We start from the raw sequence: 18,870 nt of genomic DNA on the forward strand, positions 1-18,870 counted from the left end.
AGGGCCAGCTCCTCAGGTGACCAGTAAATGCTGAGTCAGACCTAACTATTGAGGGCACAAGAAACCATTTGGAGCTCTTATTTTAAAAACCAACGTCATGTTCTTTACTACTCAAGAACACACAACATATACCAACCACCGTGGCTCCACACATAGCACAATATGGACAGTAACATCAAACAAAAACTAGATGGGTAGTGCAGCTGTCCGTATTCAAGTTGAATTTCGGGTTACACCCATGCTGTGGCTATGCTGGCCAGGGTCAAATTCAGAAATTTTGTTACTCATGGCTCTTTAGAATTTGGTAAGCCTCAAATGCCAAATGCGATAAATCATACAAGTCTCTATTAAAACTATAAATCACTCATTTAATTTAATACTGTCATGAAGAGTAATTAAATGGTAATGTAATAAATCTACAAGAGAAAAACACACACAGACAATAGGGAATCTGAAGAGCAAAAGAATCTCCTGTGTGGGGACTTTAAGGCAGATCTGTGTCCCAAAAGATGAATCTTCGTTTTCTTATCCCAAGCCAGCTCTGCGCAGGAGCAGAGATCATGGAAGGCCACAATCCAACTAAACTCAGGACCAAGCCCCAAAGACTTTAACTCCTTCATGGCAGACAAACAGCACCAGAAATTCACTTTCATTCCAAGTTACACTCTTACAGATTTTTTTAAAAGATTTATTTATTTACTTGAAAGTCAGAGTTACATAGAGAGAAGGGGAGGCAGAGAGAGAGAGAGAGAGAGAGAATGAAAGAGAGAGAGAGAGAGGTCTTCCATTTGCTGGTTCACTCCCAAGATGGCCACAATGCTGGAGCTGTGCCGATCCAAAGCCAGGAGCCAGGAGCTTTTTCCGGGTCTCCTATGCCGTTGCAGGCACCCAAGGACTTGGGCCATCTTCTACTGCTTTTCCAGGCCACAGCAGAGAGCTGGATTGGAAGTGGAGCAGCCAGGACTAGAACCGGCACCTGTACGGGATGCCGGCACTGCAGGCAGCAGCTTTACCTGCTACGCCACAGCATCGGCCCCCTGAATTACAGTCTTAATGAAAATGAAGAGGACAGTGGAGAAGCCCAGGAGACATCCATGGGGGCTTCACGAAGATGAAGTCACAGTAGGTCCCACGTTCCGCTCCACTTGCACTGCCTTCCAACTATCAGCTCTTCAACTACTCTGAGTCTTATTTAGCAAGCATGAGAAGCAGCAATTGTTCTCCAGGCTGCTTCAGTTCTAATGCCACAGGAATCAGTGTCCGGTTATTAAATACATGAGTAAAACCGAGTTCAACCTACAGAGCTCAGCAGTACACCCAGTCCAAGGTGCTGAACAACCAGCAGACCTGCCCTGGAGCCCCAGAGGGAAGAGGAGCATACAGAACCACCAATCACACATCACAAAGGAGCACAGCAGCTGGGACAGAGGCCTGGGGCCAGAGAGACCTCCTCTCTATGCGGAAAGGCCATGCCCACCAAGAGAACGGGAAGGCAAGGACAGGATACTGCAGACCGTGGCTGCGGCCTGCCCAGAGGTGAGAGGCATGCTCACGGCCCGTGCACAGGCCAGGCGAGTGGCACCTGAACTTCCAAAGCGTTCACATCACCTGAACTTGTTAAAAAGCTCCAACTCAGTAGGCCCAGGGTGGCCTGAGAATCAGCATTCCCAGAAATCCCCAGGCGACACCGGCGCTGCTGATGCAGGGCCCACACCTGGAGAAGCGCTTCTGCAGAAGAGCCAGTGTGGAAGAAAACAGGCCCAGCCATGGACGGGCCCACACACCATGCCAGAGAGCTGGGAAGGTTCACAGTGGGGACCAGCATCACCACGCATGCCATTCGGAAACACTACTCTGGTGGGGATGAGAAAATGGGGGGGAGTGAGCAGGAGAGGTAAGGCTCAAGACCCCAGGCAGGGCAGTAGGGGTGGAGGCAGTGCTGAAGGTGAAGAGGAAAGAAGGTGAGACTCCCCGGGGTCGGGCTAGGTGGGTGGCAGCGGTAGTCTAGGAAGAAGGCAGGACACAGAGAAGGCAGCAGGCAAGAATGGGTCCAGTCTGGGATGTGTTGCGGGGTGAGAAGACCATGGCATCTAGGCTCCTGGTAGTGTCTGGAGAGAGGCAGATCCAGGTCTGTAACTCTGGAGAGCCAAACCTGGCCTGGGGACCAATGTGGAAGATGCAATCCGGGAGCCCATGGAGAATGACCTGAGGATGCCTGGAGGGAGGCCCACAGTCAAGAGGTAAGCGGAGGAAGCAAAGTTGTGTGAGAACTCACAGGGGCCAAGGGAGGAAGCACTTGCAAGGAAAATGCACAGAGGCCACTGAGGCAGCACCAGCTTTGGGGACCAGAGGTGGGTGGAGAGAGGACTGATACCCTCGGGGACAGGCTGGCCACCCACAGACAGAGATCAGGGGGCAAGAGAAGGCCCGAAGAGAGGATGCTTCCTGGGGGTTTCTGCTTTGATGTGGGGAAAGCAGCTGAGCACGTATGAAGTGCAGTGCCGGCGTCAGTCACAGCCAGGGCCTGAACACAGAATGAGAGGAGGGTGCGGGCAGGTTCAGAGTCCTGAGAACCCTGGAAGGATGCAGGGCAGCCGGGGCTCACTGGCCCGGAACTAGGGGGAATGGGGAGCACAGACGTGCAGGTTTTGAGAAGGGGCAAATGACCTGAATGGCAGGATCACGGCATGGCATGGCTGGGTGAGAGGTGGCTCCTTTAACACTGAGGCCACTGTTTAAAAAAAAAAAAATGAAGTGGTGTGCACAGGGCATTCCTCCTGGGGGTTCCACCTGCAGGGGGCACACAGAATGCTCACCCCCTTGCCCACCTCCCACTGCCCAGGAGAACGGGTGAGGTCTGCTAGAGCCTGAGCTCCCGGGTCCCTCCTGACCTTGACCCTAACCCTCCACCATGCCTGCTTTCAGTCTGCGATTCTCTGTCTAGAAAGATTCCACAAGCCTGGAAAGAGCCAAGAGAACCAGCAGGAAGAGGGCAGAGAAGACTACAGTGGAAATCAACCATGAAACCAAACTCCAACCAAGAGGCAGCCCGAGAGCAGGGTGCCACCGAGGGGAGCCCGTCTCAAAAGACTGCTGCCTACCACGTCGGGTGTGCACACCCACACCGGAGGGCTTGGGCTTAGGCTGGGCTCGGGTTGCACCCCAGGGCCAGGAGGCAGCGGCAGGTGGGGTGCGCGGGGGCCGCTGCAGTGACCAGGCAGGCGGTTTTACGAGGTCGCAGCAGCTGCAGCTGCTCTAAGGCCAGCTGAAGGGATGTTTAATAAAAGCTGTGGCCTATTTCGCCCCCTCGCATCCCTGTATTCACTCATTATTTACGGCTGGGGACTTGGCACGCTGTAGGAGCCGAGAGGAGTGGGGAAGGGAGCAGGAAGGGAGGCAGACAGAGCCAGAAAGAGTTAACAGACAACAGCTTTTAAAGGGTAAAGTGTTTCAGAAACAGGGAGTTCACTGGCATTCCCTGCTGCTTTTATTGCTTTCGCTCAACAGCTGGAGAAAATGTTTGATCAAAATATTTGTATTATTGTGTTTAAGTGAAATGACATATGACAGCTCATTATCCCAAACTCAGAATTCCCACAGCATCTGTCACAGCCACCCTATTAGAGACAGTCGCTCCCCCTGGAAGATTGGAAGGCCCCGGGGTGGGAGACGTGAGACGGAAGCAGCAGACATCAGACCTCAGACGATGCTGGCTTCCCAGGCCCTTGCCGGCCGGGTTAACAGGGAGGTGTTGCTGGGAGGAGAGGCAGGTGATGCCAGAGCCTACTGCAGGGGGGACGCCTCCTGCCCCTCACTGGCCAGGGCTGCAGATCCAGAGAAATGGCCAGAACCTCCCCTCTCACACACAATCTTGTAAGCTGTACTAGTATTTCTTGATCTACATGTGAATGGTTCTAGGTAGATCTGAAACAGGAAACAGCCGTGATGAGATACTCTCTACATGAGATGTGCAAAGGAAGGAAAAATCACCTGTGCACACCTGGAGAGCTTTGCTGACCTTCTCCACATCCCACGGCCATCCTCGCAAGGCACGCGGTGTTAGCTCCTCTCTACAGGTCTGGAAGCCCCAGTCTCGCAGCTGCTAAGTGGAAGAGGAAGGAACTCAACCCCCAAGCCTGGAGCTCTAAAGCACCTATGAGGGTACTTTGAAAAGTTCTTGGAAAATTGAATTAAAAGGAAAGCTTATTAGGGTGCAAAAGTAAGATCCATGCACACCTTTTTCATCACATTTATTTCCCATAGATTTTCTGAAGATCCCATGTATGTATGAATTTCAAAACTTTTTCCACCACAGTAATGCACCAATTCCATTTTCTATGAACTCACTCTCACATAGACAAATGATACGTGAAAAGGTTTGCTGAGTGGCTACAAGAAAACCGGAATAGACGGGAATGTAGTGGATATAGCTGCAGGTTCCCTCTTCATGAGACTTTTAACAAAATCCAAGTTCATGGACCCACAAAAGCATACACATATGCACACTCACACAGAGCAGTCTCTGCACTCACACACACACACACACACACAAACACACACACAGGGGTCTCTGCACACACACACACACACAGGGGCCTCTGCACACGTGCACACACACATACACACGGTTCTGCACACTGATGGAAAAAGCAGCTCTATGTTTTGGCCAATTACCTGATCAGACTTCTGGAGCGATCCCTCGTGAGATTCCTGACTCTGGACTTCCTCACCTACAGAGTGAAGGGAATGACAAGTTCCTGCTTCTCGAAGTACTGATATGATGCTGTGTGCAGCAAAGAACCCGTGAAGAGGTTTCCAGGAAGACCTTATAGAGATGATTCCACACCCCTGAGCATCCCCTTTCTCAGTTGTAAATCCCTCTACACTCTGCTATTTCCCCCCACAGGTCATTTCAGAAATCTAAAATGAAGCCACATTTATAGAAAGTGCTCTATAAACTGGAAAAGTGCTCTGTCACTTTAGGATATCGTCCACCCTGTTACTTGGAACCATCCAGATGCCTCATTTTTAGCAGTGCTTTTTACTCAAATTTAAAATGTCCAAGAGCCAGGACTGTGGTGTAGCAGGTAAAGCTACTGCAGTACCAGCATCCCAAACAGGTGCTGGTTTGAGTCCTGGTTGTTCTACTTCCAATCCAGCTCTCTGCTATGGTCTGAGAAAGCAGTGGAGGATGGCTCAAGTCCTTGGGCCCCTGCACCAGCATGGGAGACCTGGAGGAGGCTCCTGGCTCCTGGCTTTGGATTGGGCCAGCTCTGGGCATTGTAGCCACTTGAGGAATGAACCAGAAGATGGAAGGTTTCTCTCTCCCTCTCTGCTTCTGATTCTCTGTAACTCTTTCAAATAAATAAATCTTTTTTAAAAATGTCCCTAATGGGTCAATCCCAAGAAAAATACAAAATTAACACTGTGCATATGACAGAACCAGTACAGGGCATTCTACTCTGCTTGGCTAGAGAAGAGGATAAAACCTAATTGCTGCAACCCAATGCCTATTAGGGGTGGGTGGCTAGAAGGGGAGACACCCATGGGCAATCCTAGAACTCTGTAACTGGGACATTCACAGAAAGGACAAGCTGTTGTCATTTACCCAGAGGCACATTTACCTCTGAGGTGGCCAAATCCCCTGACTCCCCTGTGTCAAGAACAGTACTGACACCAAGGGGCAACTGAGCTCTGCCCAGAGACTTCAGGCTCTGCCTGCTTCCCTACCATCCACACAAGGAGCCCAGGACCTGTCATTTTCAGAAGAACCAGTTGTATCAATGCTAACTGGACATATTTGATGAGCTTAAGGCTCAAAATTAGAGTTTAGCAAATACAAATACTTGTACAAGCCAATGTTTCACGCTCTCTCCCACCTTTGAGTGATTGCTTCCTTTGAATTGAATGCCATCTCCCATGCTGCTTTCTAACAGAAAATCAATACATGAAATAGGACACAGTAAAGATTTTTAAGTTAATAGTAACCATATTTGTTATTTATTAGATTTGTTTTCCTCCATAACTTTAATTTTTGTACAATGAACACACATTTTAGAATTTAAAACAAGCCACACTTTCAAACAGCATCGGACAATCTAGAAGCTTCTGCAAAAGCATGCTAGAAAGAGTATTTTTTTCCCCAGGAGCATGATACCTCCTTTAGCGCTAATCCGCTTCCTTCCTTTGCAACCAGCATCAGCATGTCTTTGCATGGAAAAACTTCTCATCAGATGATGTGTTTACGTCTGTGTCATCCTCATCAAGTCTAAACACAGGCACTTTTCTAAAAGCAAGTGGATAGTTAGCCTGCCAAGTCAATCAAAACCAGCAGGCCCCTCAAGTATTTTCTCACACAGCAAAAGGCAGAGCTTTGGGAACCATCCAGTGTAGCCAAAGCACAAATAAAGGCACTTGACAATTGTGAAAAACCAGCAGCAGGTGCAAAGAGGATGGCACAGTCACCTCGGAAAGTGGGTTGCACTGTGCCCCCTGAAAGAGTATGTCAAAACCTAACCTCTTGTATGTGTCAATGTTGCAAAGAGTGTCTTTGCAAAAATAACCAGGTTAGATGAGGTTATTAGGATGGACCCAAAACCAATAATCTGTGTTTTTATAACAAGATGGGATTTTGGACACACACACACACACACACATAGGAAGAAGGACAGGAAAGGACAAGGGCAGAGAATGAAACGATGCTATCCCAAGCAAGGAACACCCGCAGTTTCCAGAAGCTACAAGAGGCAAAGGAAGGACATTCCTCTAGAAGCTTGAGGAGGATCAGCGCTGCTGATAGGTACTGGACCTGCAACCTTCAGAACCATGAGTTTCAATTTCTGTGGTTTCAATCCTCTGGTTTTTGGTCCTTCAAAATAGTAGTCATAGCAAATGCATCTACATGGGCTTCCTCACCATCTTGTGTTAGGAAGGCCTTTGCACACAAGCAACTTTTTGGAGAGCAGTCAGAATTCTCTTCTCTTGGGAGTAGGATGAGTTTACAAGAAACAATGGCCATAAAAATTCTCGGAAAATCCGAGAAAAGTATGTGCAGGAGGCCCTTGGTTATTTTTCTGGCTGTGACATGTCCACCCCTTATTCCCACAGAACTCTGATTTCCTTTGCAGAATTACTTCTCTGCTGTGTTCAGGCTCTATAGGCAGGTAAATGAAAAAGCTATGAGCCTCACAGCCCGCAACAGCCAAACACCTGGCTCTGACAGCCCAGGCTTCTCTTGAGAACCTGCGTTCTCAGTGTGGAGGGATGGCAGTGGGGGGTAGAGAACCCACTGGCGCTCAATCCCTAGGGAGACTGTCACTCCCGTGCACCCCTCTGCAGCCACCCACTTCTCCATTTCTGACAGTTTCCAGCCCCTGATGCCCTCCCAGTAATTCCTGCTGGTGCAAGAGCTGGAATCAGCTGCTGCTGCTTGTATCTCGAAGGCCCTAGCTGACTCGAGAGGTGCACATAGCACCTACTGGGACGAATCACTTCACCTCCTGAACTGCAAGGCCTTCTTGGGACACTGAGGCCAAGTTCTCTTCCTAGGCCTAGGTCAGAATGTCTGCAAGGTTAACACTGCTTAGAAAGCAGCTCACAAATGGTGAGCTGAACTGCAGATGGATCAGGATTCTATACTGGCTTACCCTGAAGTCATGCAAGGGTCTTTGAAACGTTCACCTTTAAAAACATCTGAGGGTAGGCATTTGGTGTAGCAGTTAAGACACCACTAGGTACGCCTGCACATCAAATCGAAGCTCCTGGGTTTGAGTCCTAACTCCACTTCTTGTTTTATTTTCCTGCTGATGGGCGCCCAAATAGTTGAGCTCCTGCCACTCACATTGGAGACCTGGATTGAGTTTCTGGTTTCTGGCTTTGGACTGGTGTCGCTCCCCTTCTTCGTGGAGGAACAACACAGGACCCTGCCTAGGCTTCCTATCCGAGTCACGGCACCATTATGTCACTCCCCGTCTTCGTGGAGGAACGACACAGGACCCTGCACTGTTCTTTTGTCTGCTCGGCCCTTCCCGGGTTTGCTGCTGGTTCTTCCCGGGTTGGCTACTGTCCCTTCCACCTCCGTGGAAGGCCGGTTCCCCCTGCCACTTTCCCCACTTCCGCCGGGGAGCGGCACACCGCCGGCCGGCTCTCTCGGGGGCTGCACAGGTGTTCCTTCAGATAGATGTTCCTGGTGCACGTTGTCTCTCTCCTCCTTTATAGTCCTCTTCCGCCAATCCCAACTCTGCTACCCACACGCTGAGTACGCTGCTCTCCTGCAATCAGGAGCAGGTCCTGCTGTTTATTGGTTGAACTGGAGGCAGCTGTGTAGAAGCTGTTTTCTCCTCTCCCAGCACCATATTGTGGGAGAGCAGATGCATAGAATAAGTAACTTAGTCTAGTCCGAGTTGCTCCCAGTTGCTCCCCACAGACTGGTCCAACCCCAGCTACTCTCTGCATCTGGGAAGTAAACCAACAGATGGGATTTCTCTCTCTCTCCTCATTCTTCTCTCTCTCTCAAATAAAATAAACACATCTATCTATATATATATATATATATATTTATTTGACAGGTAGAGTCATAGACAGAGAGAGAGTCAGAAAGGTCTTCCTTCCATTGGTTCACTCCCTAAATAGCCGTTATGGCCAGCGCTGCGCCGATCCGAAGCCAGGAGCCAGGTGCTTCCTCCTGGTCTCCCATGCAGGTGCAGGGGCCCAAGCACTTGGGCCATCCTCCACTGCCCTCCCGGGCCACAGCAGAGAGCTGGACTGGAAGAAGAGCAACCGGGACTAGAACCTGGTGCCCATATGGGATTCTGGTGCTGCAGGTGGAAGATTAACCAAGTGAGCCACAGCACCGGCCCCACATCAATATTTTTTCAGAATGCCTGAATGCATGTGTTCTGGGTGTCATCTCAGTTAACCAGTCACATTGGCACAGCAATGCCTAACTGACATATATTATATAATGTAGATCAAATTAAAAACTTGAAATTCCTTTCTGCACATAGAGACTGCATTATTTACAAATTTTCTCACATGTAACAGCCTAAAGCGACAAACATTGATTAGCTCAGTTTCTGTGCATCAGGAACCCAGGAGCAGCTCGGCTGGGTGGTTCCAGCTCAAGATCTCTCATGAGGTTGCTGTCACCCAGACTGAAAAAGTAAAGATGTACTTCCCTGTTCAGATCCCCACCACGTGACAGCTTGTGGACAAGCTGCCTGAGTATCCTCCAGGCAGGGTCACTGTCTATCCCCACGAGGAGCAATTCAAGAGGAGGACAAGAGAGCAATCCTCTTGTGACAATGTTAGAAATGACATTCCATCTCTTCCGCAGTATCCTATAGGTAGAAATAAGTCATTAAGTGCAGCCCACACTTAAGGGAAGAGGAATTAAGTTCTACCTCTGGAGGGCAGGAGTATCAAAAACCTATAGACATGTCCTTAGGCCCCCAACGGCACCATAAATAGCTGAACTCCTTATCTAATCTCCAATTTATCCAGTGAAATGACTCACAGATCAGATACATCCTATTAAAGTGGAAGCAGGGATAGGAGCCACAAGACTGTGGCTTTGATCCGATTTTAGAAGTGACACCCTGATAGCATCTCAATATGGTAATTGGGGGACTAAGATAATTGGTTCCCCCAGATAACTGAGGAACCTTTCCACTTTTTCTGTCTAGTGCCCTCTGGCCAAGTGCTGTGCTCCACAGCCAGGTCCTTTTCACATTCTAATGATAACTATGTTTCAATCCTCTTTTCTCAGTGGTGGACACTGACACACAGAAGGCTAACCAACTTATCCCAGATCACCTAGTGGTCAGGTCAGGACCCTCAATCTGCCTGTTGAGTATCAGAGATAGAATGAGAGGCAAAGAGATTCAGAAAAGAATGAAAGTAAAAAGTCTCATAGTTTAATAAGGCTAGACTATTAACCATAAATAACAGCAGAGTTAAGCAAGGGTCTTTGACAGCTACAATGTCAGTGCTGACGACAGAGGTGCACGTGTCATGTAAGCAGCTGGCAAACTTTCCAGTACTTACAAGCACTGTGCATCTCTTCTCTGTTCCCCACTATGGTATCTACGAGGACTGTGTGTTTTGTTTGCTGTCCTGGACATCTAGTATATGAGTGCTATGATTATGGTTCCCAGCTCATATAGATGTTTAATCCCCAAAGTCATAACTGATGGCACTAAAACTGTGGAAATTTAATTCAATCATGGTGTTAAGGACATGGGCATAGTGGGAAGTCCTAAGGTCATGGAGAGCAGACCCTTGGACGCTGATTGTTGAGCAGGGTTCTTTCCGAGTGTTGAGCCAGCTGCTCTCTGATTCCCGGCCCTCCACACAATGCTTGCTCTGCACTGTTTGCCATTGCACCCTGGGGCCTCCCCGGATAGATGGCCAAATGATGGGCCACTGATCTTCCACTGTGAATCTCCAGAACCATAAGCCAACATAAACCTCCTTCCTTCATAAGTAGTTTATCTTAGGTGTTTCATTATGGTAATGAAAAGTTGACTAATAAAATGAGAATACTCACTACCTCCACTTTAAGGAGATAAAGGGAGAGCACAGTAAATGGGTGCCTGATAGGCCGTGAGTTAAGACTCGATTATTCTCAAGAAGGTGTTAAACTTCTGTGAGAGTGGACACTACATTCAAATTGAACATTGACATCAGAAATGACAACAATGCATCACATAAAATCTACCCGAACATACTTAGTGCCCAACATCCTCTAACACTAACACGAATGTCCCCTCCCCTTTGAGGCTTTCCCCAACAGCTCCACCCTATACCCTTAATCTCACATCAATCCTAACACTTCCCACTTCCCAGGTTTACTAAGGGTAATAAACAGGGCAGAAAAAAAAAGTCTCACTGACCTTTGAATCCCCAAAATAAGGAATCCAGTATATGCTATGCATTTCCAAATATTTACTGAGTTAATGAACCACTCCTCTAATTACCATGTGTAATGAGTATGAAATTATGAAACTATCATTCAATAAACACATACTTCTAAGGATCTAACCTCTGGCTTTCAAATGTTTAATAGTTTCAGAGACCAACTGAGATGCTTGCATCTCATATGGGAGTGCCTGGCCATGAGTCCCTGCACCACTCTGATTCCTGTTTTCTACCTGAACGATAACCGTCAAGTATTTGAGTCCCTGACAACCACATGGGATACCCAGTTTGAGTTCTGGCTTCAGCTTGGTCCAGCCCTGGCTGTTGCAGGATTTTGGGGAGTAAACCAGCAGATGGAAGATCTCTGGCTGTCTTTCTTTTTATGTCTGCCTTTCAAATAAATTGAAAAAAACAAATCGAAAATCCTTAAAGTTTCGAGATTGTTGTGTACCCCCAAAATTCACAGGTTGACACCCCATCTCCTATGTGATGGTGTTTGGAGGTGGAGGCTCTACAGGTGATTTGGTTATGGGAGAGGGGCCCTCGTGAAAGAAGCTCCTTTTAAGAGATCCCAGGGATCGCACCAGCCCTTCCACCAAGAGGAGACACAGCGAGCCAACACCCATCCATGAACCAGTAGACACACCCTCAATAGACACCAAATCGGCCCACACCCTGGCCTTGGACTTCTCAGCTTTTAGAACTGTGATAAATGATTTTTTATTGCTTACAAGGCACTCAGTTTATGGTATTTTCTACAGCAGACCAAAAAGACTTAAGACAAAGACAGTGTCAGGAACTTTAATAGAGGCTGAATTATCCAAGAAAAACTTAAGAGATTCTGTCTTCACTAAATTTCGGGTAAGAAAACTGAGGTTCTGATAGGATAAACAACCTGCACTGGGTCTTTCAGGGCAGGCCTCATGTTAAGTGTTAACACCTACTCTAGCACATTTCTGCCATCTGTATACCCTGAATCCAGGCGGCCAAATTCAGGAGGGAGCAGTGATCCACCTCCATATGAACTGATAATCATGTTCTATGTGGTTGTTTCTTTTCTCTCCTTGTATTTACTTCTAGACATGAAACTGAGTTACATATTTATCCTCACCTTATTTTCTGAGAAATAATCTTGTTTCTGAGAAACTTTAGTTTATCACTCTAAATGAAAGAAAAACTGCAAGAATAAAATGTGTTGGCAGGAAAGTGAGAGGTGAAAAGGAACAGGAAGAAAAGGAAAGGGGCCCCATTGTGCCCAAGTGGGTTAAGCCGCCACCTGTGACACCAGCATCCCACATGGACATCAGCTCAAGCCCTGGCTGAAGCTCCCTGCTAATGCACCTGGGTAAAGCAGAAGGAAAAGCACAAGTGTCTGGGGCCCTGTCACCCACATGGGAGACCCGAATGAAGCTCCTGGCTCCTGTCTTTGGCCTGACCCTGCCCTGACTGTTGTGGCCATCTAAGGAGAGAACAAACAGATGGAAGATTCTCTCTCTCTCTCTCTCTCTCTCTCTCTCTCTCTGCCTTCAAAATAAACAAATAAATCTTTTTTTAAAAAAAGGAAAGGGAGATATAACAAGGTAATAAGGTAATAGGGAGGGAGAAAGGAAATTTGAAATATTTTAAAAGAAGACAATATGTATCTGGGTAAACTACAGAAGACAGAAAATCTTTTCAGGAAATGTATGAGGTAGGGTAGGTATTTGGCACAGCAGTAGTCATGGTTTGAGATACCTGTATCCAATATAGGAGTGTCGGTTCCAGTTCCAATTCTTCTGCTTCTGATCCAGTTTCCTGATAATAATGTGCTCCTTGGAGGCAGCAGGTGATAACTCAAGTCCTTGGGTTCCTACCGCCCATGTGGGAGACTAGACTGAGTTCTGGGCTCTTAGAGGCCGTGGCCCGGCCCAGGCCTGAATGTTGCGGGCATCTGGGGAGTGAACTAGCAAGCGGAAGATCTCTTTCTCATTGATCTGTCGCCCCACCACCCCAGCTCCCACCATCTCTCTGTCTTTCAAAAAAAGAAAGAAAATAATAACATTTTTAAAATGAAATGTATGAAGGTATTTGAAATCCTCATAGAAAAAGAAATTAAAAGGTATGTTGGTCTCAAACATTTTGAAACCTATGCATAGTCTTCTCACCATACTCATTTGCCATGAACTTTTTGACATATTCTCCTACATCTGAATTTAAAAGTGGCATTGCTTCATTCCTCTTCAGCAAACAAACAGCAGAACTGGCCAGGTGTGGATCCTTCTACTCAGTGTTGGTGCGTAATAAACTGTGTGTGTCCGGGACTAGCCTCAGGAATACCTGGCCCTCACTACACATCTGTGGAATGGAAATGAATTTTCCTCAAGCAGACAGGCAGGCAGCTCTGCTCCCTGGGATATGAGTTCTCCTGTGTCTGCAGTCCCAGAGGACTGATTTTAATGAGCAAAGTGTGAGGCTACACCTAAGGTGCACCTGCTTGTCCGAGGGGTTCAGACACCCCAATAAGAAATCAAATTCTTGGCACAAATCTCAATGCCTCCCTTTTAGCCCCTCAAAATTTCTCTTACCTGTTTTACATTCAGTTTTCAGCCAAGTAGGCTGAAAGGTTTAAAAGCCAGATGGGGCAGCACTAGGAACAGCCGGACAAGCAGGCAGAAGCGTGTGTGTTTCTGGCTCCCATCCTCCCAGCCATTCCTGCACCACCTGCAGTGAAGCAGGCCCACTTCACTGTGCAACAGCACCCTCCTCCTACAGGCTGCAGTCTGCACACCGCCAACCTCCATCGTTTCTTGTCTGCTCTTTCTGAGTCAGAAGATGACAAGAGCACCTGTGAAGGTGCTCAGCACCAGAGCCCAGCTGGGCTGTTCCCCATCCAGAGTGTCCAATCCTCCACTTCACCTGTTCTGCCAAAAATCTACACTGGGTGGTGTCCTACATCCCTGCGTTCCTGAAGCTGCCTCCTCTGGGGTCACAGCAGCTGGAACAATAGGACCTCTGATTCTAACACGTTTCAGGGTCACAGGGCAGGGGCAGGCGGCTTGCCAAGGTCAAGGTGGCTTCTTGTCCAGGTTAATGTGGGCTTCCCTGGTGGCTCTCTGTTTTGCTGCTGCAAGGAGGAGTTAATTCTTTTGGAATCGTTTGCAGCCGTGGCCTCAAAATACTGATTAGAAGAAACCTTAAGTTATGTTGGTGAATACAGGCAAAATCAGAAAAGTGAGGATTCGAAGTGGTGAGTATGTCATACAATTAAAGCTATTCACCTTAAAAGGATGTATTCTGCTCAATAAACTGAACTGCCTCCCTTTTGGTGTAAAAATAGCCCTTCTGTTGGAATTGACAGTAATGGCACAACCCACCCTAGCCCCCATGTCCTTATTTGGACAAATAAGTTTTTGGGTTTGACACAGTACTTAAGATACTGCTTGGGACACCTACAGCTCAAATTGGAGTGACAGGGTTCTAGTCCCAGCTCTGCTTCCAATCCAGTTTCCTGCCAATGCACACCCTGGGAAGCAGCAGACAAGAGCTCAAGTACTTGGGTCCCTGCAACCCACATGAGAGACCTGTTTTGAGTTCTAGGCTCCCAGCTCTGTCTGGCCTTGCTCCAGCTGTTGCAGGTATTTGAGAACTGAACCAATGGATGGGAGAGCCTCTGTCTGTCTCTCTGTCTCATTTTCTCTCTCTCTGCCATTCAAGTAAATGAGAATAAATTTAAAAAAAAGTATTTGGCATTTCTATATGGGTATCCCCCACAGTATTTATGTTGTATGGTTTGGCTTTAAATCTTACTGCCAAAAATCTGAGAACTACTGATTTGTACTGATCAAGAACAGAGTTCTGAAGGGAGATGACAGACAGAAGTCTCAGGGAGACTAAAAGGAAATGGTGCCAACTCCTGAGTGACCTTATACAGAAGTGCAGGGTTGTTTCGATGCAGGACACAGAGGCTGCGTGGGCAAACAACACAGGTTGTGGCACAGCCATCACAGCAGTGAGGCAGAAGGTGGAGGGAAGCTGGGATCCTCACTTGCTGCTGCCGAGGCTGGGGAGCCAGGGAAGGCGGGGCAGAAGGGGCCACAGAATGGACTGGAGCTGGCAGTGGAGGAGAGTGGAGAGAAGGCCGGTCTCCCCCAGGCTTTCTGTGAATGGATGAGTGTGGAGTGATTCTTCCGCATTCCAGAGGGAGGGAGCAAGTCACCAAGCTGTCTGTGGAGAATGCCCTAAGTAACCTGTGTCTGGAGACACGGCACCAATGCAGGCAGCCTTCACACCTCTGAATGCCTCTCTACTGCAACCGAAGGCATGTTTTGTTTCCGTTTTGTTTATTGCTGTTATTCTTTTAAAAAATAAAGTCTTGCCTGTGGTGCAGTGCATTCTTTAATGTGCTTTTGCACACCTGCACAGTCATCAAGTTCAGTCTGAATAAGCCTGAAGTCTCATGTGCGGCAGATTCCTAATCTCACACACTCTTCCTCCAGACCCACTACCTGTAAGGATTTAGGGTGAAGGGAAAAGACAAAAGGAGTCTCCTGGGCCCAGCGAAGACTGCACAAGACTCAGACCCACAGGGTGCCAAGTGTCCAAAGTGAAAACTTCCCTCCAGATGCTTCCACGGACCTGAGTGCGTGCTAAGTCAGCAAACACCTCTGAGTGCTCAGTGGAATTTGGCAGTGGTTAGGGGCAGTGGTTAGTGCTGTGTGTGCACAAGCCACTCACAAACTCACAGGAGTTAACTTTGTCAACCCCAACAAGCCAAGAATGCAATGTGATGCCTCCATCCAGAGTCATGACGCGTACCTCCCGGTAGACTGTAAACACATCTATTCTAAAAGACTGGAAACCAAGCTTCCTCGGAGAGACCCACCCTTTCTGACATTTCTGCAAATGAGAAAGATGGGGCCTTCCTCTGGGTAGACACACAGCTTGGCAAACAGCATGTGTGCTCAAATTGAGCCCTCCTAGTTGGGTCCTTTCTGCAGTGAATAGCCTGCACAATGGTGTGCTGAGGGGCTGCCTCCTTCTACAGTGTCCTAACCCAACTCAACTAGGAGGGCTACTGACCATCTTCCGGGCAAAGGAACAGAAAATGGTCCATGAGAAGACGTTAGGGGAAGCCACAACAAGAATCCACAACTCCTGCAGAAATAAGGAAGGAAGGGAGGGAGGGAAAAAGGGAGGGAGGAAAAAGGAAGGAAGAGCGGAGAGGAGAGGAGAGGAGAGGAGAGGAGAGGAGAGGAGGAGAGGAGGAGAGGAGGAGAGGAGGAGAGGAGGAGAGGAGGAGAGGAGGAGAGGAGGAGAGGAGGAGAGGAGGAGAGGAGGAGAGGAGGAGAGGAGGAGAGGAGGAGAGGAGGAGAGAAGAAGAGAAGAGAAGAGAAAGAAAAGAAGAGAAAGAAAAGAAGAGAAAGAAAAGAAAGGAAAGGAAAGGAAAGGAAAGGAAAGGAAAGGAAAGGAAAGGAAAGGAAAGGAAAGGAAAGGAAAGGAAAGGAAAGGAAAGGAAAGGAAAGGAAAGGAAAGGAAAGAAAAGGAAAGAAAAGGAGAAAGAAGTGAAAATTATCCTCAAGTGGCTTGCCTCAGTAAAATGAAGCCATGGCATTTCTGAGCTGCAAGGCTGAAAGGCAGCTTAATAGAGATCTATTGGCCGGCGCCGCGGCTCACTAGGCTAATCCTCTGCCTTTGGGCACCGGCACACCGGGTTCTAGTCCCGGTCGGGGCACCGGATTCTGTCCCGGTTGCTCCTCTTCCAGGCCAGCTCTCTGCTGTGGCCAGGGAAGTGCAGTGGAGGACGGCCCAAGTCCTTGGGCCCTGCACCCCATGGGAGACCAGGATAAGTACCTGGCTCCTGCCATCGGATCAGTGTGGTGTGCCGGCCGCGGCGGCCATTGGAGGGTGAACCAACGGCAAAGGAAGATCTTTCTCTCTGTCTCTCTCTCTGTCCACTCTGTCAAAAAAAAAAAAAAAAAAAAAAAAAAAAGGAGAGATCTATTTATCCACTGCAACTCTGCCTTGCAAGAATTCCTTGCACTGTGGCCTGATCCCTCTCTCACCCCAACCGTCAGTCATGTCCCCTAAATCGGAACCCCCACCCCAGTCCCTGAGAACTCAAGGTCTGAAAAACCACACACTCCCCTTTCACCTTGCTCTATGCACCAGAAATTCTGTCCCCTCTACACCATCAGTGTATCTTAGCTCTGTATTCTGAAGCCACCTACATGAAGTATAATCGCTTTTCTATGCAAGGGCTCTTTAAGCATTTGAAGATGCCTAACCAGGGCATCCCTAAATCTTCCGTTCTCCAAGCTAAGTAAAAGCTCCTCGCTTTAATCCAACCTGACTTGCAAAAGTAAGGTAAGTGATAACATCCAGAGGTAACCTGCAGTTCATCACAGTAACTACAGAGCCGCCAGGAGCCGGGTGAAGAACGACCTTACTTCCACCAAGAGGCAATCCCACGGTTTGGAAAGTAGAATTCCTGGAAATCTGGCACCTCAGGAAATTTAAGGAACACACAAATGCTGTGGGCTGCAATAAGATACTGCTGATGTTCTGGCTGATATACGCCACGAGAGGAACGCGGCCCGGAGACTAATGAATAACAACAGCATAACGCAGGCCACTGGAAGCGCACAACCAGAAACTGATACGGCTGCAGAGAGGCAACCGGGCGCTGGCTCTTCCAGGGGCGCATTCGGAGCTGACAGTGAAAATAATGGGCAAAACCCAGCATGGGGAAATGGGCTTCACCCAGAAAACCTTGTTTCCTGGAGCTGAAGCTAAGTGTTGGACAAAAGGCTTCAGAACAATGAAGAATCCACAAATAAGATGCTGCCTTCTGATCAGTCCACAAAGTCCCCGGCCTGGAGCGGGAGTCTTATTGGTGAGAAGGACTCGTGCCTGAAACGAGCAGAGTCAGCAGTAATTATGAGCAGTGGCTTTTCCACTTGCAGAAGAGAGAGTTTCACCTCACTCTGGCATGCAAGGAGCTCTGACCAGGAAAACAATAAGCAACGGATCCCTCTGCTGCAGGACACCGGCTGTTCCTATTCTGGATACCTTATTACGGAATACCAAGTATCGCTTTTCTGGTGATGGCGTTAAGCGTGCAGAATATGCATATTTTCCTTATATAAGGAGATCTAGCCTATAATAGCAAGAGTCACTTCTGATGCCTCAGGGTGGCCACTTATATTGCCAAGAAACAGTAACGTGGTAGTGGAAGAATCTCAGAAAATATTTATGCAACAGAAGTAGGAGACAGCCTCTGTCTTAATCTTTTCTTCAAACATTTCCAAAAGCTTCTCTGCATAATTACATTTTCAGTTTTCATAGTATCATTCAAGAGGAAAATATTCCTTTTACAACTAACTTCTCTATCCATCCAGCATGGATCCCTGGATAAAGGCCACCCTCACTCATTCAAGCATTCATTCATTTACTCAACCTTCAACAAATACTGAATGGACACCTACTATGTGCAAGGCCTGTGCCAGGCACTCAAGCAACAGTGTCAGCAACAAATGTGGCCTCTGCCCTTGTGCAGTTAGCAGCAAGATGAGGGGAACAGGCATCAGTTAATTATGGGAAGTCCAAGGAAGAAAAGACTAGGGAAGAGAAAGTCAGAGTAAGCCAAGCAACACAAACGAAACGCAGGTCAAAAATGAAATCAAAACAGTTAATCCTTGGCAGCCCTACAGATCACTGTGACACTGTATTACTGGTTAGGAAGAAGAGCAAGAAGAAAAAGCCTACATGGGTTCATTTTTTGTTTTGATTTTTTTTTTTAGTAGTTTCAATTTTGTTTGGTTGAACCCATGGAGGTGCAAGACTGACTGTACTTGGTTTGCAAACACCATAGTGTCATCAATTACTGTAAAATGTGTTTCTAACTATTATCAAAGTAAAATAATTTCAAATCAAAGGCAAGAAGGCCATATGCCAATGTTCAATGATGAGAAGATG

The 18,870-nt window shown here is 47.8% G+C and overlaps 1 protein-coding gene across 2 annotated transcripts in view; it reads right to left on the reverse strand.

The window, feature by feature from the left end:
* GLI3 (GLI family zinc finger 3) overlaps positions 1 to 18,870 on the reverse strand; it is a 278,933-nt gene that overhangs the window by 133,109 nt on the left and 126,954 nt on the right. The window lies entirely within an intron of this gene.

The sequence above is a fragment of the Oryctolagus cuniculus genome, chromosome 16, assembly GCF_964237555.1.
Source record: "Oryctolagus cuniculus chromosome 16, mOryCun1.1, whole genome shotgun sequence".
NCBI lineage: Eukaryota > Metazoa > Chordata > Mammalia > Lagomorpha > Leporidae > Oryctolagus > Oryctolagus cuniculus.